This window comes from Macaca fascicularis, chromosome 13, assembly GCF_037993035.2.
Source record: "Macaca fascicularis isolate 582-1 chromosome 13, T2T-MFA8v1.1".
Lineage (NCBI taxonomy): Eukaryota > Metazoa > Chordata > Mammalia > Primates > Cercopithecidae > Macaca > Macaca fascicularis.
Window position 1 is genome coordinate 40,028,358 of NC_088387.1, and position 27,589 is coordinate 40,055,946.

At 39.1% G+C, this 27,589-nt stretch overlaps 2 long non-coding RNA genes across 2 annotated transcripts in view; one reads left to right on the forward strand and one right to left on the reverse strand.

Moving 5' to 3' along the window:
* LOC135966952 (uncharacterized) overlaps nucleotides 1-27,589 on the reverse strand; it is a 406,380-nt gene that overhangs the window by 235,149 nt on the left and 143,642 nt on the right. The window lies entirely within an intron of this gene.
* Nucleotides 2,525-4,394, forward strand: LOC123568283 (uncharacterized). Its single transcript, XR_006691471.2, has 2 exons — nucleotides 2,525-2,628; nucleotides 3,699-4,394. It is a non-coding gene; the product is annotated as an uncharacterized lncRNA (long non-coding RNA).

Genomic DNA, 27,589 nt, shown 5'->3' on the forward strand with positions numbered 1-27,589 from the left:
ATTAAGATCTGTGTCAGATACTGTTTTGTTTATAGTATCTAACACATATTAGGAAAATCATTTGTAATTATCTACACATTTTCAGTCATATTGCCTGAATTAGTTTATTTTGCAAGAATGCAGTGGGGTAGGGATTCTTAATTTCATAGTAGAAAACTGAAGGCTACTGTTAGGCAGGAATCTAGACCCAACATGGCGACGTTACCCAGTGTAGCAGGCCTTTTGTTAAAGATTCCCTTCACCCTTGTACACACCCGCAGACTTGCATATGTCACAGGTTCCGGCTGGGCAACCACACTCTCCCATGACCTGCAGCTCACCTGCATTCCACAAGTTCGTAAACAGCAGTTTCGTTTAACAGTTTCCAAAGACCCCTTCCTCGTGACCCTTACTCAACTCCTGCCCTAGTAGTTTCAAGACTCCCAGGCCCTATTTGCACAACCAGCTTCCCTACCTCTCAGGCTATAAGAAGCCCCTACCCTCCTCCCTCAGCGTGACTTCCTCGGCCCGCACCTTTGGACTGAGGAACCATGCCTGCGAGTCCTATTAAAGGCTATTCTCACTGCCATTTGCCTTGTGTCTTCTTTCCTGGTTCGGCTCCAGCCTCAGTTTACCTTTACATTTGGTGCTGAAACCCGGGAGGAGACCCCTCCCCAGACCCCTGCTAGATCGGGCAGGCTCTCCTCTCCCTGAGCTGGGATCCCCTCCTCAAGCCTGGAGCTGTCTCACCACATTTAAGACTCAATTCGATCACTACTGGGTAAGTTTTCCCACTGTCCTGAAGGATCCCTCCAGGAGTCCCTGTCCAAAACATGCGGCCATGTCAGGGGCTCTCTCCAGTCAACTGTGACCTTGGCACTGGGGACTAGGAGACGTCCAACCTCCTCGGAAGCCACCGTACCCCACACTCCACATGGCAGTGAGAAGATGCTCCCATTGCCGCCGGACTGCCCGCCTTAGGACCATGGGAACTACCCAGTCCAAACCAAACCGAAAATCCCCTCTGAGGTGCCTCTTGGCTAATTTCCAGACTTTAAGTCTCAGCCAAGACCTAAAACAAAAGCAGCTCATTTTCTTCTGCACAGTAGCATGACCGCAGTATAAATTGGATAATCAGTCTCAGTGGCCTGCAGAAGGCACTCTAGACTTTAACATCCTCACGGATCTGATCAACTTCTGCAAGAGACTAGGTTAATGACACGAGATACCCTATGTTCAAGCCTTTTGGGACTTGCGTTCTCGCCCAGATCTCTGTGCCCAGTGTTCGTTAGCTCAGGTCCTACTTGCAAAGTCTCTTCCTTCGAGCAAGGAGAGGGATTATTCCTCCTCTTTTTCTGAGCCTCCTGACACCCTATCCTGGCCACCCCTCTGGTCTCCCGCCCAACCTCCTCCTTACCCTAACCCACCATTATCCCCGTCCTCATCAACGCCTCTCCTCCCTTCCACCCCTCCTGTGCCCTTACCAAACTCGACAGATTCTGTCTCCCCTACCTCCACCTCCTCCCATTCCTAGCCTGTCTCAGTCCATACTCAGTCCAGGACCAACCTCCTGTGTCCCTTACGAGAGGTGGCAGGCGCCGAAGTAGTAGTTCAGGTTCGTGTGCCATTTTCATTGGCAGACTTGTCTAAGGTTGAGGAGCATGCAGGCTCCTTTTAGGCCAATCCTACTCGTTACATCAAAGAGTTCAGGTATCTATGCCAGGCATATGATCTCACCTGGCATGACCTCCATGTGGTTATGACCTCAACCCTGTCTCCTGAGGAGCAGGAACGCATCCTAGCAGCATCCAGGCAGCATGCTAATCAGGTTCATTTAACTGACCCTGCCATGCCAGTCAGCACTGAGGCAGTGCCCTCGGCTGAGCCCGACTGGGACTACCAGGTGGGGCCGACAGGCCGCTGCCACGAAGACATGATGGTTCAGTGCCTTCTTGCCAGCATGCAGGCAGCCTCTAACAAATCAGTCAACTTTAACAAACTAAAGGAGGTAGTCCAAGGCACAGATGAAAATCCAGCTGTTTTTCTTAACCAAATGACAGTCACTTATTCAGTACACCCACCTTGACCCTGCCTCCCCCGCAGGAGGAACTGTCTTGGCCTCATATTTCATTTCTCAGTCGGCCCCTGACATCCAAAAAAAATTTTAAAAAGCAGAGGAAGGCCCTCAAACTCCCATCCAGGACTTAGTCAAACTGGCCTTCAAGGTCTACAACTCCAGGGAGGAAGCAGCTGAGGCCCAACGACAGGCCAGGCTAAAACAGAAGGTACAACTCCAAACCCAGGCCTTGGTAGCAGCCATGAGGCCGGCCGGCTCCAGGAGCTCCCAGAAAGGAGGTACTATCCGAGCGCCATCTGGTGCCTGCTTCAAGTGCAGCAATGATGGCCACTGGGCCAGGCAGTGCCCTAACCCAAAGGAGCCAACTCGCCCCTGTCCGAACTGTCGGCAGATGGGCCACTGGAAGTCGGACTGCCCCAACCTGAGGACAGTCGCTACATCTCCACGTGATGACCCCCCTCCAGGTACTGGAGGCGCCTTCCAACTCCTCGACACCAACAAAGATTGAAGAGGCCCAGACTCAGGAACCTCTCTTACTTTCGCTGAGTCCAGGGTTATGCTCCAGGTAGCGGGTAAGTCCATATCTTTCCTCATGGGCACAGAGGCTACCTACTCTGTTTTGCCTTCCTTTAGTGGCCCCAGCCACCCCTCCACTGTCATGATCATGGGAATTCATGGCACTCCCTCCACCTACAGCCAGACTCCTCCTCTGTCTTGCCGCTTGGATGACTCCCTCTTCTCGCACTCATTTCTTATCATTCCTTCGTGCCCAGTCCCCTTGTTAGGACGAGATCTCCTCTCCAAGTTAAGGGCCTCAGTTCACTTCCGATCCAACCCCTCCCCACACCTTGCGTTCCTCTTCCCCCTTCTATCACCTGACAAACTCTACCAGGCTGACCCCCCCCCCGACTCCTGTTTCCAGTCCCCATTAACCCTAAGGTGTGGGACACCTCCACCCCGATCATTGCCCAGCACCACACTCCGGTCCGCATCCGGATAAAAGACCCTTCCAAGTTCCCCTCTAGACCCCAGTTCCCTATCTCCCTTGAACATCGACAAGGACTAAAACCCATCATTACACATCTGCTCCAGCAGCACATTCTAGTTCTCGCCAACTCACCATGTAATATGCCTATCCTGCCTGTACGGAAAAGCTCTGGGGCCTATCGTCTCATGCAGGACCTAGGCCTCATCAATGAGGCAGCAGTCCCTACCTTTCCAGTTGTTCCTAATCCATATACACTCCTCTCGCGCGTTCCCCCTGACACCACCCATTTCACTGTCCTTGACCTCAAGGATGCCTTCTTTACCATCCCTCTACACCCAGACTGCCACTTTCTGTTTGCTTTTACATTGGAAGATCCAGACACTCATATTTCTTCCCAGCGGACTTGGACTGTTTTGCCTCAAAGATTCCATGATAGCCCCCATTTTTTCGGACAGGCACTGGCACAGGACATCCTCCTCTGCCCCCTAACCCATAGCACCCTTCTACAATACATAGATGATCTATTACTATATAGTCCTTCCTGGGAGTGCTCCCTTGCAGACACTGCTACACTTTTAAATTTTCTAGGTGACCAAGGTTATCGGGTTACCCCGGCTAACTCTCAACTTTGCACCCCTACTGTCACCTACCTAGGTATACTCCTCACACCCACTACAAAAAGTCTCACGGCAGATAGAATGAGCCTCATCAAAACTCTCCAGCCTCCTCAGGATGCGGAAGAGATCTTGTCCTTCCTAGGACTGCTGCCTGTATCCTCCACTTCATCCAGGACCGCATGAAAGAAGTCTCCCAGGTCACTTTCAATCAGATGCTGCTCCACCCCTATACCGGAGTTCTGACCTCCAAAGAACCCCACTACGACCCATACCAGCAGGAAGCAGCCAGATGAACACATCGCCCCATTTTCTTATTAGAAAGAGGTTGGAATGTTAGGCAGGAATCTAGACCCAACATGGCGACGTTACCCGGCACAGCAGGCCTTTTGTTAAAGACTCCCTTCACCCTTGTACACACCTGCAGACTTGCATATGTCACAGGTTCCGGCTGGGTAACCACACTCCCCCATGACCTGCAGCTCACCTGCATGCCACAATTTCGTAAACAGCAGTTTCGTTTAACAGTTTCCAAAGACCCCTTCCTCGTGACCCTTACTCAACTCCTGCCCTAGTAGTTTCAAGAACCCCCAGGCCCTATTTGAACAACCAGCTTCCCTACCTCTCAGGCTATAAGAAGCCCCTACCCTCCTCCCTCAGCGCGACTTCCTCGGCCTGCACCTTTGGACTGAGGAACCATGCCTGCGAGTCCTATTAAAGGCTATTCTCACTGCCATTTGCCTTGTGTCCTCTTTCCCGGTTCAGCTCCAGCCTCAGTTTACCTTTACAGCTACAAAGTGTAAATAATTTAAGACCATAAATCCTGTGAATCTTACTACTGGAATTCAAAAATTTTAATTCTAGTTTGCTTTTAAAGCAGTTTAATGAGTTTCCTCCTTCTTGTAGAACATAAATTTTGATTCTGTAATAAAACAATAGGAAAGTTAAGAGATTTTTTCTTCATCTAGGAAATGGGGAGTTGAAGGAAAAAAAAAAAAAAAAAAAAAAAAAACCTGCTAGGTTGCAGCTTAAACAAGTTGTTTTAACAGCTGCATTTCCTACCGAGAGTCCAATTCAGCAAAATAGGTGAATTTTGTTTCAAGATAAGAGCTTTCCAGTGTGATTAAACTTGAAAAAACTATTTCAGGAAAATAACTATTTTACATGAGTATATCTTCCAAAGGAAGTATCAGTCAGGCCTGTTGCAGTCTAAGCAGTTCTATCCTCTTGAGGAAATATAAATCATTGATGAAGGAAACAGAGTAAACAAAGCTACAATGAATTAAGTAGCTATTTGGGAGCTGTCCTAGTTTGTTATCCTTGCTAAAGTACAATGAAAGGACACAGCGAGGAATTAGAGTGAAAACAAGTAGAAGTACTACTAAGAAATTATACGAGAAAATTCCAGGCAGATTAGAAAAGACTCTAAAATAAGAGGAGTCCAGGAAATGTTCTTGCCGTAGGAAATAGATGTGTAACTGGGATGAGGGGCTACTGGTCAACAAGCATATCATGCCACTCAAAAGTAGGGCAAGACATGGCACCATGAACTAGCCTACAAATAATAGCAAGTTGAGAAAAAAAGAAGACATACTGCAAAGAGCATTTTTAAAGACTTAAAGAAAATGAGTTTTCTAGTTATGTCCTGATTTAACATCTATTTCTCCAATGGCCCATAAGGAATTTAAAAAAAACAAATTTTACTAAACCCACAGAAATGAGGTGTTAAGAAATACTTTTTAGACGTGACCTTTATATGTTTTTCTTAAATGTTAAAGCAGTGAGAACCAAGGGCAGGGAGAAATACTACTACCAGTTAGAGATGAGTGTCTTTTTTCATGTATAATTTTTATGTTTAAACATTTGCCTATATATGTCTGTTTGAAGGAGAGCATATTGTCTGTCAGCATATATCTTCCCTTGACAACATGTAATTATAATTCCATCAAATTATTAATATTTTTACTTATACAAACTGTTAAAAGACCAAATGACATCTGCAGAGGCCAAAAGAGAACTTTAATTTCTAATAACAATCTGCAGATTAGGGGATGCAGTCTTTGGTGCAAAACAAAAGCGTGCTCCATGAGGAGTCCAGGAGTGGGAAATCATAAAGGAATAAACCACAGGGGAAGAGAGAAAATCCACGGGACTCTCAAATCACCAGTTTCTAATTGAATGGTTTCAGGTGGTCAGTTGGTTGACATCACATGGTCCGTTGGTCAGTTGGGGAATTTCCACCTGCAGTCTATCTCAGCACCAACAACAAGAACTGCTTGGGTTGATTGTGACACTTTTACAACATCTTTCAGAGAACACTAAATCATTCTGCCAGCATACAGGGCATGTGACCACTCTCCCACCCAGATACAGCTGCCTGGTTCTGTTTTTTAACTTTTGAGTCACTGAGGCATAAGTTGACATAACTTTCTAAATTATTTCAACTTATGAATGAATTTGTTTCATAAATATTTCTATTAAGTATGTCAGATTTTCCCCTGACAAAAATACTTTTGTATAAATCTGCATAGACATCAATGATTTTTTTTATCTGGTTAATTTTTCAAAATTCTTGGGTTCAAATAATGCATATTTGGATATGTTACACATATTGCCTATTGCCCTTTTAGTGTACCTCATCTCTATCCACGCTGCATCAATGGCTGGCCTGAACTCTCTTTAAGCTGATCCATGCAGGTTACGCTATTACTTTGCCCTCATTTGATAGTATCTAAGACAAATAAAAAAACCTCAGACCACTGGTCTTGGAACACAGACAATAACAACCATTTCTACTCTCCTCCCCACCCCTCCAACCTCTGACTCATGTATTTAAAGGACCAGAATTCACAGTTGTGGTCATTCCCTAAATTATACAATTCTCTTTTGAAGTTCAGGAAGAGAGTATGCTGAGAAAGAAGTTAAGGCCTGAAGAGAGACTGGGATAATTTAGAATTGGAAGCAAAGACAGATGGTTAAGATCTTCTCCAGTATCTGAAGAGATCCTTAGCCACAGAGTGAGTCAAGTCAATGCAGAAGTTGTTGGAAAAGTTTCAAAGCCAAGGTTCAGATGGGACATGAGTTAGCTAGTGACAGCTTCTGTAGCACTAGTCTTCATGCCAAAAATTTGGTAGAGTAAGATAATCCCTGTCAGTGAATTAAATTATTTTATAGGACTTTCCAGGAACTCTCATATGTTCACTGTCATCCCCTTTTTTCTGCTCTCCTCTACCTGTATAGGAAATTATGGAATATTAGGCTTTTGGATTCAGTGTTAGTTTCTTGGTACTTTGGAAGTTCCAGAAAAGAGGAAAAGAATAAATTTGGGGCAGGTAACCAATGAAACCCACTTTGCACAGCACTCGGCACAGTCAATATGTGTGAATAGTTTTAGGTATCACATCAAAGCACTATATATAGCATTTTAGAGAAAAAATGAGTAAAATTGTGACACTTTTGTATTTTCCCTTGAGTGTTCTGTGTTAGTGAGTCCCTTACCTACCTTGAGACATGACGATGTCCCAGGTTCCCACTTGGAAAACATATTCAGATTTAAGAATTCCATCTCAACTTCTGGTTCACCAATGCCTTCTGCCTCTGACAGTGAACACCTTCATGCTAAATACTTTCAATGATGTAAGTATTTAGTGGAAACAAACCATCATCCAGGTACAGTGCTATCTGAGCCTCCCTTGAGGAACTGAGATAGGTATACAACCCTCCCCCAAACATCCCCTGGTGTGAAAGTTAATGGCTAGAAATTCCCATCGGAAGACTGGCTGTGCATTAAAAGATGAGTCAATATATCCTGAGTCACTCCCTCAAGTCCACATGTTATTTGTGGATAGAAATCATCTTCCCTGTATTTACAACACCCACAACACCACTCACAGACAATCAGATGAATAAATGTGAATTGAGTTCCCATTAGAAGGAATTAGCTATTTATGTTAGAAAAAAAAGGAGTCTAATCAATTTTAAAAAAAGAGTAAGAAATTAAGTTGTTTGTTTTTTGAGATTTCAAGCACAGTTTAGCAGTTTTACATGTCTAGATTTTCACACTTTGACTTTGCTAATGAAGAGCAAACCTTATGTTATTACATGGTTTTACATAATTTTCTTTTTAACTTATATGGCTATGTAGTAGGTATATATATTTATGGGGTACAGGAAAAGTTTTAATGCAGACCCGCAATGCATAATAATCACATAGAGAAGGCAGTATCTATCTCCTCAAGCATTTATCTTCTGTGTTACCAATTCAATTATACTATTATTTTCAAATATACGATTCAGATATTGACTATAGTCACTCTGTTGTGCAATCAAGTAGTAGGTATTCATTCTTTCTATTTTTTTGTACTGGTTAACCATCACCAGCTATCCCCAACCCCCTTCCCAGACTCCACTAACCATCCTTATACTCTGTCTCCATGAGTTCAATTGTTTTGATTTTTAGATCCCACAAATGAGAACATACAATGTTTGTCTGTGTTTGGCTTATTTCACTTAACGTACTGAACTCCAGTTCCACCCATGTTATTGAAAATTACAGAATATCTTTTTTTATAGGTGAATATTACTGAATTTTCTATATGTGACATATTTTCTTTTTCCATTGATCTATGAATGGACACATAGGTTGCTTTCAAATATTGGCTATTGTGAACAGTGCTGCAACAAACCTGGGAATGCAGATCTTCCTTCAATATATTACTTCCTTCAATATATTACTTTCCTATATATATATACCCAGCAGTGAGGTTGCTGGATCATATGGTAGCTCTATTTTTCATTTTTTGAGGAAGTTGAAAGCTGTTATCCAAAGTGGTCGTACTTATTTACATTCCCACCAACAGTGTAAAGGGTTCCCTTTCTCCTCACCCTTGTCAGCATTTGTTATTGCCTGTCTTTTGGATAACTGAGGTGAGATGATACCTTATTGTAGTTTTGACTTACATTTCTCTGATGATCAATGATCTCAAGCACCTTTTCATATGCCTGTTTGCCCTTTGTATGTTTTCTTTTGAGAAATGGCTACTGAAATCTTTTGCCTGTTTTTTAATTGGGTTATTAGATTTTTTCCTATAGAGCTGTTTCAGCTCCTAATACGTTCTGGTTATTAATCCTTTGTCAGATGGGTAGCTTGCAAATGCTCCCCCATTATGTGGGTTGCCTCTTTACTTTGTTGTCTGTTTCTTTTGTTGTACAAATGCTTTATAACTTGATGTGATCCTATTTATCCATTTTTGCCTTGATTGACTGTGCTTGCTGGATATTACTCAATAAATTTTTGCCCAGACTGATATCCTGGAGATTTCCCCCAGTGGTTTTTTTGTAGTAGTTTCATAATCTGAGGTCTTAGATTTAAGTCATTCTATTTTATTATGCATTTTACATAGTGAGAGATAGGATCTAGTTTCATTCTGCGTATGGATATCCAGTTTTCCCAGCACCATTTATTGAACAGGCTGTCTTTCCCCCAATGTATGGATCTTGGCAGCCTTGTTGAAAATGCATTCACTTTAGGTATGTGGATTTGGTTTTGGGTTCTATATTCTGTTCCGTGGTTTATGTATCTGTTTTTATGCCAGTACCATTCTGTTTTGGTTACTATAGCTCTGTAGTATAATTTGAAGTCAGGTAATGTGATTCCTCCAGTTTTGTTCTTTTACTTCAAATTGATTTGAATATTCTGAGTCTTTTGTGGTTCCACATAAATTTTAAGGACAGTTTTTTTCTGTTTCTTTGAAAATTTCATTGGTGTTTACATAGGGACAGCATTGAATCTGTAGATTGTTTTAGGTAGTGTGAACATTTTAACAATAGTGATTCTTCCAAAACCTGAACATGAGATATATATTTTTTGGTGTTCTCTTCAACTTCTTTAATCAGGGTTTTATACTGTTAATTATAGATATATTTTACTTATTTAATATCTAGGCATTTCATTTTATTTCTAGCCATTCTAAATGGGATTACTTTTTTGATTTTCTTTTCACTGTTGGCATGTAGAAATGCTACCGATTTTTGTACTTTGAAATTGGATCCTGCAAATTCAGTGAATTTGTTAATCAGTTCTAATAGATTTTGGGTAGAGTTTTGGGTGGAGAAATATATCATTTTATCTGCAAACAAGGATAATTTGACTTCTTTCCAATTTGGATGCCCTTTATTTCTTCCACTTGCCTGATTGCTCTGGTGAGAATTTCCAGTGCTATCTTGAATAACAGTGGTGACAGTGGACAACCTTGTCATGTTCCAGATCTTACAGGAAAGGCTTTCAGTTTTTCCTCATTTGGTATGATGCTAGCTGTGCATCTATCATACATTCCGTTGATTATATTTTAGGGTATGTTCCTTCTATACTTTTTTTCTTTTTCTTTTTTTTTGCTTTTTATCATGAAGGGATGTTGAGTATTATGAAGTGCTTTTTCAGTATCAATTGAAATGATCATATGATTTTTGTCCTTCATTCTACTGATACGATGTATCACGCATTGATGGGTTTGCATATGTTGAACGCTCCATGCACCCCTGGCATAAATCCCAGGGTCATGGTCGTGATAAGTGATCTTTTTCATGTATTGTTGAATTCAGTTAGCAAGTATTTTGTCAAGGTTTTTAGCATCAATATTCAGAGACAGTGGGCTGTAGTTTAAGGTGTCTTTGGTTTTGGTGTCAGGGAAATACTGGCCTCATACAATAAGTTTGGTAGGATTCTCTCCTCCTTTATTTGGCATCGGATTGGTATTAGTTCTTTCAATATTTGGAATAATTCAGCAGTGAAGTCATTGGGTCCTGGACTTTTCTTTACTGGGAAACAATTTATTACAGCTTTGATCTTGTTGTTTGTTACTGCTTAGTTTAGGTTTTGGATTTCTTTCTGGTTCAATCTTGGTAGACTGTATGTTTCCAGGAATTTGTACATTTCTTGTAGATTTTCAAATTTATTGACACATAGTTGCTCATAGTAGCCACTAATGATCCTTTGAATTTCTGCAGTATCAGTTGTAATGATTCCTTTTTCATTTCTAATTTTATTCATTTGGATCTTTTTTTCCTTAGTCTAGCTAAGGTTAAACCAAATTGGTTTAACTTCTCAAAACATGAAATTTTTATTTCATTGACCTTTTGTACTGTTTTATTTCATATTCACTTATTTATTCTCTGATCTTTATTTCTACTAATTTTGGGTTTGATTTGCTCTTGTTTTTCTAGCTCTTTAAGATGCATTGTTAGTTTATTTGATGTTTTTTCTCTTTATGTAGACACTTGTAGGTAGAAAATTCCCTCTTTGTACTGCTTTTGCTGTATCCCAGGGTTTTGGTATGTTGTATTATTATTTGTTTCAAGACATTTTAAAATTTCTGCCTTAATGTCTCCATTGACCCACCAGTCATTCAGGAGCATGCTTAATTTCCATGTATATAAATAGTTTTCAGAATTCCTCCTGTTTTTCATTTCTAGCTTTATTCTTTTATGGTCAGAGAAGATGCTTTATATTATTTCAGATTTTATGAGTGTTTTAAGGCTTGCTTTGTGACTTAACATATCCTTGAGAATGATCCATGAGCTGAGAAGAATGTGTATTCTGCAGCCCTTGGAACAAATTTTCTGTAAATATCTAGTAGGTCCATTTGGCCTATAGCACAGATTAGATCTGATTTTTTTTTTTTTAATTGATTTGCTGTCAGGAAGATCTGTCCAATGCTGAAAGTAGAATGTTGAAGTCACCAGATATTATTGTATTGGGGCCTCTCTATCTCTTATATATTTGTTTTATATATCTGGGTGTTCCAGTGTTAGGTGTATATATATTTAAAGTTGTTATATTCTCTGGCTGAATTAACTCATTTATCATTATATAGTGACTTTTTTATATACTTTAAGCTCTGGGACACACGCAGAACGTGCAGGTTTGTTGCATAGATATACACGTGCCATGGTGGTTTGCTACACCCATCAACTTGTCATCTACATTAGATATTTCTCCTAATGCTATCCCTCCCCCAGTCTCCCACTCCCCAACAGGCCCTGGGGTGTGATGTTCCCTGCCCTGTGTCCATGTGTTCTCATTGTTCAACTCCCACTTATAAGTGAGAACATGTGGTGTTTGATTTTCTGTTCTTGTGTTAGTTTGCTGAGAGTGATGGTTTCCAGCTTCATCCATGTCGCTGCAAAGGACATGAACTCTTCCTTTTTTATAGCTGCATAGTATTTCATGGTATATATGTGCCACATTTTCTTCATCCAGTCTATCATTGAGGGACATTTGGGTTGGTTCCAAGACTTTGCTATTGCAAACAGTGCTGTAATAAACATACAGGTGCATGTGTCTTTATAGAATGATTTATAATCCTTTGGGTACATACCCAGTAATGAGATTGCTAGATCAAATGGTATTTCTGGTTCTAGATCCTTGAGGAATTGCCACACTGTCTTCCACATGGTTGAACTAATTTACACTCCCACCAACAATGTAAAAGCATTCTTATTTCTCCACATCCTCTCCAGCATCTGTTGTTTCCTGACTTTTTAATGATCGCCATTCTAACTGGCATGAAATGGTATCTCACTGTGGTTTTGATTAGAATTTCTCTAATGACCAGTGATGAGCATTTTTTCATACTTTTGGTTTTATGGTTTTAGGTCTTATGTTTAAGTCTTTAGTCCATCTTGAGATAATTTTTTATTTTTTCTTTTATCTCTTCTGACCCCATATTTTCAAATAGCCTGTGTTTAGGCTCACTAATTCTTTCTTCTGCTTAATCAATTCTGATATGAAAAGACTCTGATGCATTCCTTCAGCATGTCAATTGTGTTTTTTCAACTCAAGAACTTCTACTTGTTAAATTATTTCAATCTCTTTGATAGAATTCTGAACATCTTCTCTGTGTTATCTTGAATTTGAGTTTCCTCAAAATAGTTAGTTTGAATTATCTGTCCAAAAGGTCACATATCTGTTTCTCTAGAACTGGTCCGTGGTGCCTTAATTAGTTCATTTGGTGAGATCTTATTGTCCCGGAATGTTTGATACTTGTAGATATTTGTCTGTGTCCAAGCATTGAAGAGTTAATTATTTATTTTAGTCTTTGCTGTCTGGGCTTGTTTGTACCCATCTTTCTTGGGAAGAATTTCCAAATATTCAAAGAAAAAAAAAAAACTTGAATGTTGTGATCTAAGCTGTATCTGGGCACTCCAAGCCCTGCAATGCTATGGTTCTTGTAGACTCATACAGGTACTATTTTGATAGTCTTAGTCATAATCCAGGAGAATTCTCTAGATTACCAGGCAAAGATGCTTGTATTCTTCCCTTATTTTCTTTCAAACAAACAGAGTCTCTCCCTCTGTTCTAAACCACCTGAAGCTAGGGGTGGAGAGACACAAGCAACCTTGTGGCCATCATTACTATTCCTGCACTGGGTCAGACCTGAAGTGAGTACACTGCTGGATCTTACCCAAGTCCTGCTATAAACACTCCCTGGCTATTGCTTATTTTTGCTCAAGGCTCTGCAGCTCTACATTCAGCAGGTAGCAAAGTCAGTCAGACTTGTGTCCTTACTTTTCACGCAATGAGTACCCCCAGGTCCTGGTTGGGTCTAGAGGTGCTACCTGGGAGCCAGAGACTAGAATCAAAAGGTTTAGAAGTCTATCTGGTATTCTATTGTTCTGTGGTTGAGCTGGCACTCACTCCACAAGAAGCAGTCCTTCCCACTTTTCCTTATCCTTTCCAAAGGCAGAGGAGCTCACTCTATGGTCACCACCACCACAGACCCACATGGAGTATTGCCAGCCTATCGCCAATTTTCCCTTAAGTCCCAAGGGTTCTTCAGCCAACTTGTGGTGAATACTGTCCGGCCTGGGACTCACCCTCCTGGGCAGTGGGCTCCTCTCTGTTCGACAGTATGTCCAGAAATGCCATCCAAGAGCCATGTTTTAAAATCAGGGAACCCAAGAGCCTGCTTGGTGCTCTATCCTCTTGTGGCCATTCTGGTCCTGAGGTGCAAGACAAAGTCTCCTTTAGTCTTCTTTCTGCTTTTCTCAAGTGGAACAAGTCTTGCCCCATAGCCACTAAATCTGGGAATGAGCTGAATCTCACCTAAAGCCAGCAAGTCTCAGAGTCTCACCCATGGCCCTCAACACAGTACCTGGGTATCACTGCTGGTTTTTGCAGAACCAAAGGCTCCTCAATTAGCAGATAATGAATGCTACCAGGACTTGGTCCTTTCCTTCAAAGCAGCAGGTTCTCTTCTGGCACAGGGCATGCCTAAGAAAGGCCATCCAGGAGCTAGGGCCTGGAAAGAGGGCCTCACAACTCTGACCAAGACCAATACCCTATCTTCTGACCAAACTGGGGGGTGGTCAGTAGTTCCAGACTATTTTCTTCTACCTCTTCAGCATCTCTTTCAGTGATATAAAGTTAAAAAACCAAGTACTATGAGTGCTTACCTGATTTTTGTTCTTATGAAGGAGATTTTCTTTTTTTTTTTTTTTTTTTGAGACGGAGTCTCGCTCTGTCACCCAGGCTGGAGTGCAGTGGCGCGATCTCGGCTCACTGCAAGCTCCGCCTCCCGGGTTCACGCCATTCTCCTGCCTCAGCCTCCCGAGTAGCTGGGACTACAGGCGCCCACAACGGCACCCGGCTAATTTTTTTTTTTTGTATTTTTAGTAGAGACGGGGTTTCACCGTGGTCTCGATCTCCTGACCTTGTGATCCGCCCGCCTCGGCCTCCCAAAGTGCTGGGATTAAATTGGTGCCCTTGTGAGAAGGATGATTGGTGAATACTTCTATTCTGCCATCTTGCTCTGCCTCCTATCTTAGATAATTTGTATTTTATTTTTGTTGACAATGGAATTAAAGATTTGGGTTAGGTTGTTTTAAGTTATCTTATTGAAATACTGGGCAAGTCATCTGAGTCATATAAAAAGTGCATTGAAATTGCGAGAAAATGACCCTAGATATTCCAAGATTAAAGGCTTAAATTTAAATATGTGTCACGATTTTAATAAGTTTATTTTGTTGCATACCAATGCCCACTATATATTGCATCTCAATTAAGAGGATGTTCTTGAAGTAGGAAGCACATTTCATCCAGGTATCTTTTCATTATACCTTCATTATTATAAACATTATAAAGTGGTCACTAATTCAGACCCCAGTGGAGTTTATACAGTTCTGCTTATTCTTGCTAAAGTGGCCGTTTTATCTGTCTTGGGTTTATACACATCTGCTTATTCTCACTAAGGCAGTTGTTTTATCTGCCTTTGCCATGACAAACATGAATACATAAGAGAACATAAAAAGCATTAGGTGTTCTGTTCTACCCTTCGTCTGAAAGCTTAAAAGCATTTTTATAGCAATAAAAATCCTGACCATAAGAAATAAGAGAACTAAGCATTGCTTTGCAATTCTTTTATTAAAAGTAATACTACTAGCATTTTATTAAATGGTTACATTTCTTATGTACTTAAACTAGCCAGGTAGATTTAATTATTTGATTGTCATCTTAAACGAGCTTTAACATATAAAGTAGAGAAGAGATTTGGAAAGCACCCTGGACCCCTTCTTTTCCCCTTCTCTGTCCCATATTTAGTTCATTCCATGTGCCAAACTGATGCCACTACTGCCATCAATGCATTTCACCTAAACTATACATTGTTCTCATATTTGATTTCTTCAACCTTGTAAAAGTTGTTTCATACTTGGATATTTTGCACTAGTTGTGTCCTAGACCTGAACACTTTGAAAGGAGAAATTTATGAAGCCCTCTTTTGTCATCAAGTCTCAAAGTAATTATCATTCCTCACTGATGCCTTTCCCAATCAACTAATCTTCATGAAAGTTGCCCACCTGAGTCACTATCATATCACCCCACTTTTATGTTTATAGAAAGAGATTTTACCAAAATTATTTTGTTCAGCTATTTGTATTGAGAGTTTGAAAAGAATTGTAGAACAAGATCATACCAAGATAGTAAAGAATTTTTATTTAATGAAGCTCATAAAATCCTTTTTCTAAATGAACTTCTAGACCTTCCCTACTGGATAGCACTGCAACTTAGAATGGCTACTTAACATTCCTTTTCATCAAGAATGCATTCTTACTGGATTCAATATTCTGTCTATTCATATCAGACATCAGGCAAACAGAGAGGCTTGGGTGATCTAGTTTGCTTTTAAATGCTCATTCACTATTCCGCACCCTGTCCACTTTCAAGATGGAGTCTAAATGCACAAGGGAGGTTTACTGTGTCATTGTGGTATTAGAGAAAAGTATCAGTACCTGGGGGTGACATAGATAATATTTGTTCCCAGACACACACAGATGTAGTTGATCTTTCTAGATGTTTAAAATACGGTTTGGAAACAATCACTGAAATCTGTGGTTCTTACTATGGTCTTAAACACATCTGTACACATCTGTAGCATCTTCGTCCTCTTGTCAGGCATATTATGTATTCCATCACAATTGTCACATTATCAATGCCAGGTGTGTAAGATTTTCACGCATGGTTGTGTGCTGCATAGCACATACAAAGGTGGTCCCTTAAGATTATGATACCTTATTTTTACTGTACTTTTTATACATTTAGATATGCTTGGATACAAAAAATATTTACCATTATATTAACATTGCCTATAGTATTCAGTACAATAACATGCTGTACAGCTTTGTACAAGTACAGTCTATGATGTCCATGCAATGATTAAATTGCCTAATGACAAATGTTTTTATAATATATCCTTGTCATTAAGAGATGCTGACTTTATCTATTTTCATGGAGAACCAGCTACACTAAATTATATTCATCCACCTGATTTCTTTCAGCTGCCACCTCTTCTGTGCTATATTAAGCGTGGACAGCAACTTCCTCATGGTTCTTGAGTTTTAGGTCACCATGACTGATGCATTCATGTTCTCGCTTTTCTACACATCTTATTCAGATATAGGACTCAGAGAGTGTACAGAAAACAGTCAACAAAGCAAACCTGAGATAGCTATTCTTAGAATTATCTCCTTGAAAGGTGGACATTTGGCTTCTGAGAACACTTGGAATGTTCCCGATCAACAGCTGGCTCACTTGTGCTTAGACTATTCATGCAAACAATGTAATTTCTTCTGGATTCTTGTTTTTCTTCTGAGAGTCTGAAACTTTGGTACACATAAGTTAGAAGGTGCCTACATGACCAAGTTCCAATACATATTTTGGACAGTAATTGGAAAGAAAGTCAGTAATTGGTTTCCCCAGGTAGAAAGATCACACCCATGTTGTTGCATTTGTTGCTTGGAGGAGTATGCTTCATGTAAATCCTCATGGCAGAGAGAGAACACAAGGAAGCCAGTATGATCCAGACTCAACCTGTATCTTTTCCCTTATTATATGGCTGTATATTCTTGTGTCACTGTAATAAATCTTATCCATAAGATGACTATAAGCTGAGCCCTGGAAATCCTTCTAGTAACTATCCAAATATGAAGATGGTCTTAAGAACCCCCTTCCCCGAGACGAGTTAGGTAAGAAATGACAGTAAGAACAAAATAACGTCTTAGCTCCTTGCTTTCAATTCCAAAATCTTCTGGGATTTTTAACCTAAAGGATATATTTTTTATTTGCCTTTCTTTGGGGAAAAATAATTTTCCTAGAAAAGCACTTAACAATTAGACAGGAATTTGTGGATCACTTTTGAAGGGCTGTATGCCCATTAAAAGTTATTTGCCTTTTATTCCAGTAGAAAGAAAGTATGTCAGTGAAAGATTCCAGTAAAGGGACCACATGAAAATCTGAGAGAAAAATGCATAGTAAGTTGCATAGGTAGGTAGATATTTAGGTTACTGATATGATACAACAGTTTAGGATAAAAGTAACCTGAACTAAGGTAGTCAGAGTAAATATCAAAGAAATGTTTAAGAGGTACAATTTACATGCCTGCACAATGAACAACACCTGTCAGTTGCACATTGAGTGGTCTCTCCTAATTATCACTTTACCTAACTGCCTTATATTAGGGATAATAAAGTTTGTGTGCCTGGAAGAAAAAAGTTAGACTTACTGTATAGCTTTATATCATAGAATATGACATAAAGCCAGTGATTTGTGTTTTCTTTAGATTTTACCAGTAGATTCTGCCAGAACCCTGTCCATTTTTATCCTATCACTCTCTTAAGCTTTATTATGTTCCATAAATGCAATTCTGAAGTTCTGAATACCACTGAGAATAAAGAATTGCACAAATGAGGTGTCCTCATTTCTAAGACATGGGGAGAAGAGAATTCTGAAGCGACTTAACTTCGCCAGTCTCTAAGGTTTACTTTTCCATTCCTTTCTTAAAATTTCTTCCAGCCATGCACTTTGGTAAATGTTGGTTGTTAAAATAGGTAGGGATGAGGGAAACATTTGCTGATTATACAGGAGCAGGGATTTGAGTAATGACATGGATCAAGGATCCCGTTCAATGCTTACCAAATACACATTTTAAGCTTTTATCTTGAACCAGGCCACATGTCAGGTGGTGCAAGATTTTCAAAAGTAAATAAGGTATGAGCCTCACCTTAAAGGAGTGTACAGTCTTTTTTGATTAGAGGACATGAGAAATATGCCCGTGGAAATCATTTGTTTGCTTCTAATCAAATAGATGTTAAGGTACCCTCTCCATGGCTTTTCTTAAAATGTATTTTTCAAAACACCTATCTATCTGGTCAGAAGGATGTTCTGACAGAGCTTCTATGGGCATGTATATTTAATAGGAGGCCATAATAATATTTTCTGTGAATACATGATAAAAAGTAATGAAAAGGGTTGGGGAGGAATAAGGTCCAGTTTGTAATGTGGGACAAAGTAAATAGGACTTGAGAGTTGTGGAGCTGGGATTGGAAGAGGACACGATTCTTGTATTACAAGAACTTTAGTGCTCTTAGAAAAATTCAAAATTATAAGGTGAAATAAAATGAGACATGCAGTTGAGAGAATTGGGAATGTTTGAGATTACATACCTTTGTAAATGGATCCAGTTTGATGCACTAAAGGGTCATCATAGTAAAAATGGAAAGTCAATATTTATTTTGGAGTTTGGCTATGAAACAGTAAATTCAGTGTCAGACAAGACCACTGACATAGTTCCAGTGTTGGCCTGTAAAAAAAGCCTATTTTGTCTGTGTGTGTTTATGTGTATATATATGCTACCTTTGTGTAAAACTGAACTCATGATCTCTGCTGATCTAGAAGAGATGTAGAGGTTTGTCTTACCATTTTTGGTAGAAATGATTAGACTCCCAATTTGACCAAAGACCCAGAAGGCTATAACAAAACTACATATAACAAAACTACAGGTAGCCTAGATTGTAAAAAGGTGTGGGGGTGAAATTGAGGTACAAGCTTTATATTTTTAAAGAAAGTAAAATTCAAAGACTGTATCTTAATGACAGTCAGTGTAAAAAGTGAAGGAATGTTTGAGAGCTTCTGGAAGAGGGCTTAAGTACTTTAAATAGTCACTTTAAAAATATTACATAGCATTGAAGCCCATGTAATGTCAGAGAGCAAAAATGTTTAACTCAACACCCTTTTATGATTGTCTGCAGCTGTCATTCACATGTAGAAAATGGCAGAAGAGGAAACATTGGTAAGTTACTAAAGGATCAGGGTTAGCCATATGAGTACAAATGAAAACCAAAACTTTTAGGGGATATGATCTAGTAAGACACTCTTGACATCACAAATCAGGTGATGTTTTTGTTTAGAAGAAGTTGCAAGTAAAGTCAAATTGGGATTGGTAGTGCATGTGGAAGAACTGGAGACCAAAATATGGGTTAAGAGCAGTTTAAGTAAGAGCAGGAATAGCAAACCTAATGGCACTGTTATAGAAAGAACTTCAGAATCATTCTGAACATCTGCAGGTCATAAAGGGAAGTGAATATCAAATTACAGGAGTAGATGTGCTTAAAGAACTAAGATCATAATTATGCTTAGAAAATGAATAATGGGAAAAGCATTGATAAAATATCAAAGCGGAAAGGTTGTTGTAAATGTTGGTAGGCAATTCTAAAACAGAAGTTTTTTTTTTTTTTTTTTTTTTTTTTTTGAAACGGAGTCTCGCTCTGTCGCCCAAACTGGAGTGCAGTAGCCGGATCTCAGCTCACTGCAAGCTCCGCCTTTCAGGTTCACGCCATTCTCCTGCCTCAGCCTCCCGAGTAGCTGGGACTACAGGCGCCCGCCACCTCGCCCGGCTAGTTTTTTGTATTTTTTAGTAGAGACGGGGTTTCACCGGGTTAGCCAGGATGGTCTCGATCTCCTGACCTTGTGATCCGCCCGTCTCAGACTCCCAAAGTGCTGGGATTACAGGCTTGAGCCACCGCGCCCGGCCAGAAGTTTTAATCTTTGTTCCTCATAACCCTAACTTCTTATTCATTTCAGCTCTGATTGGATATGTATTTGTTCCATATCAGAAGGTGAGATCTGCAGGGGCAGAAAATATATTTTATCTTCCTTCACGTCTGACATGTAAATAATACACATTTGTGGGAATGAATAATATGTTTGGATGGATAAAATAACGAATGGATGAATACATTAGTAAGAGTATATGTCACAGGTATAGATTCTACAGGAAAAAATGTTACTGATATTTAGGGAATTACAATGATGTAAAATTGTCATTGGAAAACCCGTTGTAGAGTAAAATATTCTTCAAAGAGTTGGAGAAATAAAAATAATTGTCTACTATTGAGAAGAAATTTTAGGGAAGGAGTGCTGAAGAAAGGCATTTTTGAAGATGTATAAAATAATTTCTACTCTTCTGATTTTTTTAAATGTTAATTTTGCTGATACACAGAAGAGGTACATATACTGGGGTACATGTGATAATTTAATACATTCATATAATTTCTAAAGTTCATATCAGTATAATTGGAATATCCACCACCTTAAATATTTATCTTTTCTTTATGCTACAATCAGATTATTCTCTTTTGGCCATTTTGAAATATATAATAGATTGTTATAAACTAAAGCCATACTAATCTATCAAACACTAGTTTTTATTCCCCCTATCAAATTGTATATTTATACCCATTAATCAACCTCTCTTCATCCCTTCCCTCAACCATACCTTTCCTGGTCTCTGATAAGCATTAACCTAATGTATTCTCTATCTCCATGAGATCTATTTTTGCAGTTCCCATGTGTGAGCAAGAACATGTTATTTTTCTGTGCTTGGCTTATTTCACTTAATATAATAAACTCCAGATCCAATCATGTTGCTGCAATTTATTTTTCATGGCTGAATAATATTCCACTGTGTATATACACCACATTTTATGTATCCATTCATCCATTGATGTACACTTAGGTTGAGTCCATATTTAGGCTGTGAATAATGTTGTAATAAACATAGGAGTGCAAATACCTGTTTGCTATATCAATTTATTTTCTTTTGGATGTATACCCAGTTGTGGAATTGCTCGTAGATCTACTTTTAGTTTTTTGAGAAGCCTCCAAACTGTTCTCCATGGTTGTTGTACTAATTTGTATTCCCACCAACAGTGTATGAGTGCTCCCTTTACTCCACATCCTTGCCGGCATCTGTTATTGCCTATCTTCTTGATAAAAGCCATTTTAACTGGGATGAAGTGATCTTTTGTTGTGATTTTGATTTGTATTTCTCTGTAATCACTAATGTGATGTTGAAATTTTTTTCATATGCCTGTTAGCCATTTGTATGTCTTTCAGAAATGTCTATTGAGATGTTTTTATCCCTTTTTAAATCAAATTATTGTGTTTTGCTATTGAGTTGTCTGAACGCCTTATATATTCTAGTTATTAAGCCCTCATCTGGTGGACAGATTACAAATATTTTCTCCCATTTGTGGGCTGTGTCTTCATTTTGTTGACTATTTCCTTTGCTAGGAGGAAAGGTAAATGTTGAGAATTGTGTCATTGAGTAGTTTACTGAAAGAAAGTGAATAGGATAGGAGTGTAGTTGAACTGGAATTAAAATAGCATGAGAGGAGATAGAGAGGTGTAACTCATGCACAAGACAGTGGGTGTGGGTTACTGGGACGAAAGAGGCAGAAACCTAAATAGTGGGCAATAGGGAACGGAAGTACAGCCAAGCAAGCAATGAATAGCTACAATTAACATTTGTTTTTAATATCAGATATTGGCAAAACTTCTTATAAAGGTTCAAATGAGCATATTAGATGAGACGTGAGACATGTTCAACTTTGTCATAACAAAAGTGGTAATAAACAATTGATAAGTAAAAGCATGGCAATGTTCTAATAAAATTTTATGGATACTAAAATTTGAATTATATGGAATTTTAATGTGTAAGGCACCATTATTTTGATGTTTTTAACAATTTAGAAATGTAAAAATCTTAACTTGTATGGAATAAAATAAGAATGGATATATCAAATTTGATTCATGTGCCAGAGTAGGTATATGCATACGTATGTTTCTCTACATTTTATCTAGTATATATGGATATCACTATTATATCTAATATATATGTAGTATATTATTAAACACATCCATACCTTTTTAAAGGTTTTATTCCATAAGTTTAATGAAATTTAAACGCTTAAGTTTACTCAGTTTGATTAAAAAGGAGAAATTCCACTCTAATGGTTATGGCACCTACCCAGGGTTTTCTTCTTAAGTGGCTGAATGGAATATGATCTTTCAGTGATGCCAGTGCTCTTTCAGCTGACCAATCATAACAGGAGAAATAAAATGCTCAAACTTAAGTATACTAAAGAACTAATTAAATAATTTCAATCTCAGGCTCGGGTTTTTGGGTGGTGGTGGTGGTGTTGTTGAGATGAAGTCTCGCTGTTGCCCAGGCTGGAGTGCAGTGGTGATCTCGGCTCACTGCACCCTCCACCTCCTGGGTTCAAGTGATTCTCTTGCTTTAGCATCCTGAGTAGCTAGGATTAGAGATATGTGCCAACATGCCTGGCTTATTTTTTGTATTTTTAGTAGAGACTGGGTTTTGCCATGTTGGCCAAGCTGGTTGTGAATTCCTGACCTCAAGTGATCTGCCCTCCTCGGCCTCCCCAGTTGTTGGGATTACAGGTGTGAGACACTGCGCCTGACTCAAGGTATTTTTCTTAATCCTCAAAAAAGTAATATCAATACTTAACAGTATAACTTTTTCTTTTTTTGCAGTGGACTGGAATAAAATGCTTCCATTAACTCTATTAACAAACAACTTCTATAAATAGTGCTTATAAATATCTATATAAGTTTAAATGTTGAAATTGTTCTATTCCTAACATCTTCCCACCCAAGCAGAGATGTAGTTAATAATTTTATGATTTGTACATTCTAAGTGTCTGGGCTCCTAGCTTATGAACTTTATCCCCACAAAAGGCCCTTGGGAGACACTTTTCAATGCACCATGGGAATAAAACACACACACACACACACACACACACACACACACACACACACACACACACTCAACTCTAGAGCCTAGAAGAGCTGCCCAAACTATCCCTGGTGAGACAGCAGGGTGACATCAGACAAATTTAGGGAATACACCAGGAAAAGGTTGTGATGCCAAGTTATTTAATATCAAACAAAAATCACCACCACCATCATTAATGGAAAATCTACAATATGCTAGACACTGAGGAAGAGTCACACATATATTTCTTTTCATTTGCAATGATCCTCAAGATTAATATTATCATTCCGTATGAGTAGTGAGTAGTAGAGCCGGGATTTAAATCCAAGTTTGAATCTACATGATGTGTATCCAAAGTTCCTAAACTTCAGAAAATCAGGAGTGCCAATTATTGAAGAAGAGAAATCCAGGTGGTTTAAGAGACAGGACTAGATGGAGTTCAGATTATGGATTTAGATTTTTAAGTCAGCCAAACTAAGCTCCTAACAGTGGTTAAATACCTTGTGGGAAGTTGTTTAACTTAGTTGTTTCCTAAATGAGGATAAAAGTACCTGAAATGAAGAGTGGTTATGAGTATTTGTTTTAAATCTTAATATAAATTACATAAAACACATCTTAATGATTTACAGGTTCTCAATATGTGGAAGCTGTCATACAGCTCCAGGTTGAAAGAAACTAGAGTCACAGACTGAACCTTTGGGGCCAGGAGAAGAGAGCTCTGCAAAATTCTAGTCTGGTTACACAAGAAGAGTTTGCCTTTACCTACTTTGGTTTATTCTAGGTACTTCCCTTGGAAATCCAAATACTAGCATACCTCATTTTATTATGATTTGCTGTATTGTATTTCATGGACAGTGGGTTTTTCAGAAATTAAAGTTTTGTTGCAACCATGTGTTTAACAAGTCTATTGGTGCCATTTTTCCAACAAAATGTGCTCACTTTGTATCTGTTTCATACTTCAGTAATTCTTGCAATATTTGAAATTATCACCAATTATTATGGTGATCTGTAATCTTACTATTATAATTGTTTGGGGGTGCAATAAAACACACCCATATAAGATGGAAAAATTAATCTATAAACACTGTATGTTCTGACTGCTCCATTAACTCACTGTTCCCTGATTCACTCTTCCTAGGGCCTCTCCTGCCTGAGAAAAAAACCTTATTAAAATTAGGCCATTTCATAACTCTACGATGGCTTCTGAATGTTCAGCTGAAGATTCCTATGTTTCTCCCGTTACATCAAAAGCTAAACACAATTAAGGTGAGTGAGGAAGGCATTTCAAATGCTGAGATAGGCTGAAAACTTGGACTCTTGTACGAGTTAGACAAGTTGTGAACACAAAGGAAAAGTCTTTGAACAAATTAAAAGTACTACTCCAGATAACACAAGAATCATAAGAAAACGTAATGGTCTTACATTTGATGGAGAAAGTCTGTGTGGTTTAGATGGAAAAACATTAAGAGAAAAAAAAAAAAAAGCACACAAAAAACACCAACTACAACATTCCCTTAAGACAAAGCCTAATCCAGAGCAAGGACCTAGCTCTCTTCAATGCTATGAGGGCTGAGAGGGGTAAAGGAAGCTGCAGAAGAAGAGTTTGAAGCTAGAAGAGGTTGATTCATGAGGTCTGAGAAAAGAAGCTATTTCTATAACATAGAAGGGCAAGGCAAAGCAGCAAGTGCTGATGCAGACGCTGTAGCAAGTCATCCAGAAGATTTAGCTAAGATAATTGATGAAGGTGGCTGCATGAAACAGATTCATTACAGACAGAATAGGCTTTTATTGGGAAAAGATGCCATCTGGGACTTTTATACCTAAACAGAAGTTAATGCCTAGCTTCAAAGAACAGGCCGACTCTTGGTAGGGGCTAATGTTGCTGGTGACTGAGTTGAAGCTAGTGCTAAGTTACCATTCTGAAAATCCTAGGGCCCTTGAGAATTATGCTAGATCTACTCTCCCTGTGCTCTATAAACAGAAGAAAGCCTAAATGACAGCACATCAGTTTACGGCATGGTTTACTAACCACAGCCCTGATTATTCAAGCAGTGATCAACATCAAAAGATCCTGCACACACACACACACACACACACACACACACACACACACACACACACACACACACACACACATTACTAGTTGAAGGTTTTGATGATCATTAACATTTTTCAGTAATAAAGTAATTTTCAAATAAGGTATGTACATTGTTTAGAAATAATGCTATTTTATACAGTAGGCTGCAGTATAATTTAAACATAATTTTTTTTTCTTTTTTTCTTTTTTTTTTTTTGAGCTGGAGTCTCCCTCTGTGCCCAGGCTGGAATGCAGTGGTGCAATCCCGACTCAGTGCAACCTCAGCCTCCCAGGTTCAAGCAATTCTGACTCAGCCTCCTGAGTCCCGAGCTGGGACCAAAGGCACATGCCGCCATGCCTGGCTAATTTTTTGTATTTTCAGTAGAGACGGGATTTCACTGTGTTGCCCAGGCTGGTGTTGAACTCCTGAGCTCAGGCTTTCTGTCCTTCTCAGTCTCCCAAAGTGCTGGGATTACATGAGCGAGCCATCGCTCCTGGCCCCAAACATGACTTTTATGCGTGCTGGAAAAACCAAAAGATTTGTGTAACCTACTTTGTTGAGGTGGTCTGAAACCAAAGCTGCAATATCTTCAAGGATTGTCTGTATAGCCTTTTGTATTCTTCTGTATTCTTAGGATATAGATATATTTGCTCACAAAACTGACCATTTTACTGTTAATAATCATGGATTATTTTGCAGCCAATTTAAATCAAGTTAAAAGATGACAAAACCCACAGGATATACCTTTTTGAGGTTTTTTAAAATTGCATCATATTGTCTTGAAAAAACGATGTAGGGCATTTTTATTTATGTAATATATCCATTTCACTTTTATCTCCTGAACCAACACCTTACCAAATTTCATTTAGCCACAACCAGACAGTCCTCTTTAAAGATGCTCTTGCTCCACAGTCTCTGTAAAAGCCCTGGCAGGCCACAGCCAGAAAATAAAAAGTATTTAGCATTAAAATAAAGTTATTTCATTATGTGGTTATGTTATAGATTGATACTCCCAGGGCAGAGATTCCAGCAAGCTGGGCATTAGGAAGCAGGTAGCACGGGATGGAACGGAAGTATCACGTAGAGTGGCCAATAACACATGAGGGTACCAAGAAAGGTAAATGTCATTCAGGAGGATGCTGGGGAAGGAACACAGGAATAATAGAAAAATAGAGTTTCTAAACATGGTAGATATTTGCATAGCATAATTTTAGTGGTAAAGGAATGACAAAGTCAAATCATCTGGGTTTTGTGACTTGGTAGTTTCTGGAAATAATTAGGCAGTCATGTCATGTGTTTATTTTATCCTTGGCTCTTTTTCAGACAATTCTCTCTATTGTGTTTAACCTGACTTCCTATATCACCTTTGATTCATTTATTCTTCTCTTCTTATAAAATTTATCTTTTCTCTAGGTCATCTGATTATAGCTAAAGATATATCCCAGAGGCTTTATTTCCAATTCCATTGCTAGCTTATCTTATAACCTGGAACAAACTTCAACACTTCATGCAAGTGCTTGAGTATCAGAGCTGAAACTTTAAGATCATTTACTCTAATGCTCTCTCATTTTATCAAATGAGAAAAGATAAAACTAAAACTTAGAGGTGACAAAAATTGCCTGATGTCATGTCGTTTGTTAGTAGCAAAACCAAACTGAAGCCAGGCATCCCTATGACTGTTTTAGAACTCACAGTAGTAAGCCATTTAACTTTAAATGACATTAAAAAAAAGGAAAAATAGACAAATACTATAGTTTCTCTTTAAAATGGGATGTTTTAAAGACCGACAGAGAACAGGCACACCTATGTGGGACACCAAGTCATAACCAAATATTTGTGTCATGACAATATTAGATGACAGGTTTAATAAATTCAAACGCTAAATGTATTCAGGTTCATATACCCTCATCAATACATTAATAAAATCATCTTATATTTTAAGAAAGTTACATTTGTATGTCGCCTTACTGTGAAATAACAGACATTAAATAAGACATGTTATATATTATCAAAATGGGTGAGAAAATTCTTAGTATGAGTAGAAAGATGTGTGATCCACCTTCCTCATCAATATTAATAAAAGAAAAATGGGTGGGCGGAGCAAGATGGCCGAATAGGAACAGCTCCAGTCTCCAACTCCCAGCGCCAGCGACATAGAAGACCGGTGATTTCTGCATTTTCTTTTTTTTTTTTTTTTTTTTTTTTTTTTTTTGAGAAGGAGTCTCGCGCTGTCGCCCAGGCTGGAGTGCAGTGGCCGCTGAATCTCAGCTCACTGCAAGCTCCGCCTCCAGGGTTTGCGCCATTCTCCTGCCTCAGCCTCTGGAGTAGCTGGGACTACAGGCGCCCGCCACCTCGCTGGCTATTTTTTTGTATTTTTTAGCAGAGACGGGGTTTCACTGTGTTAGCCAGGATGGTCTCGATCTCCTGACCTCGTGATCCACCCGTCT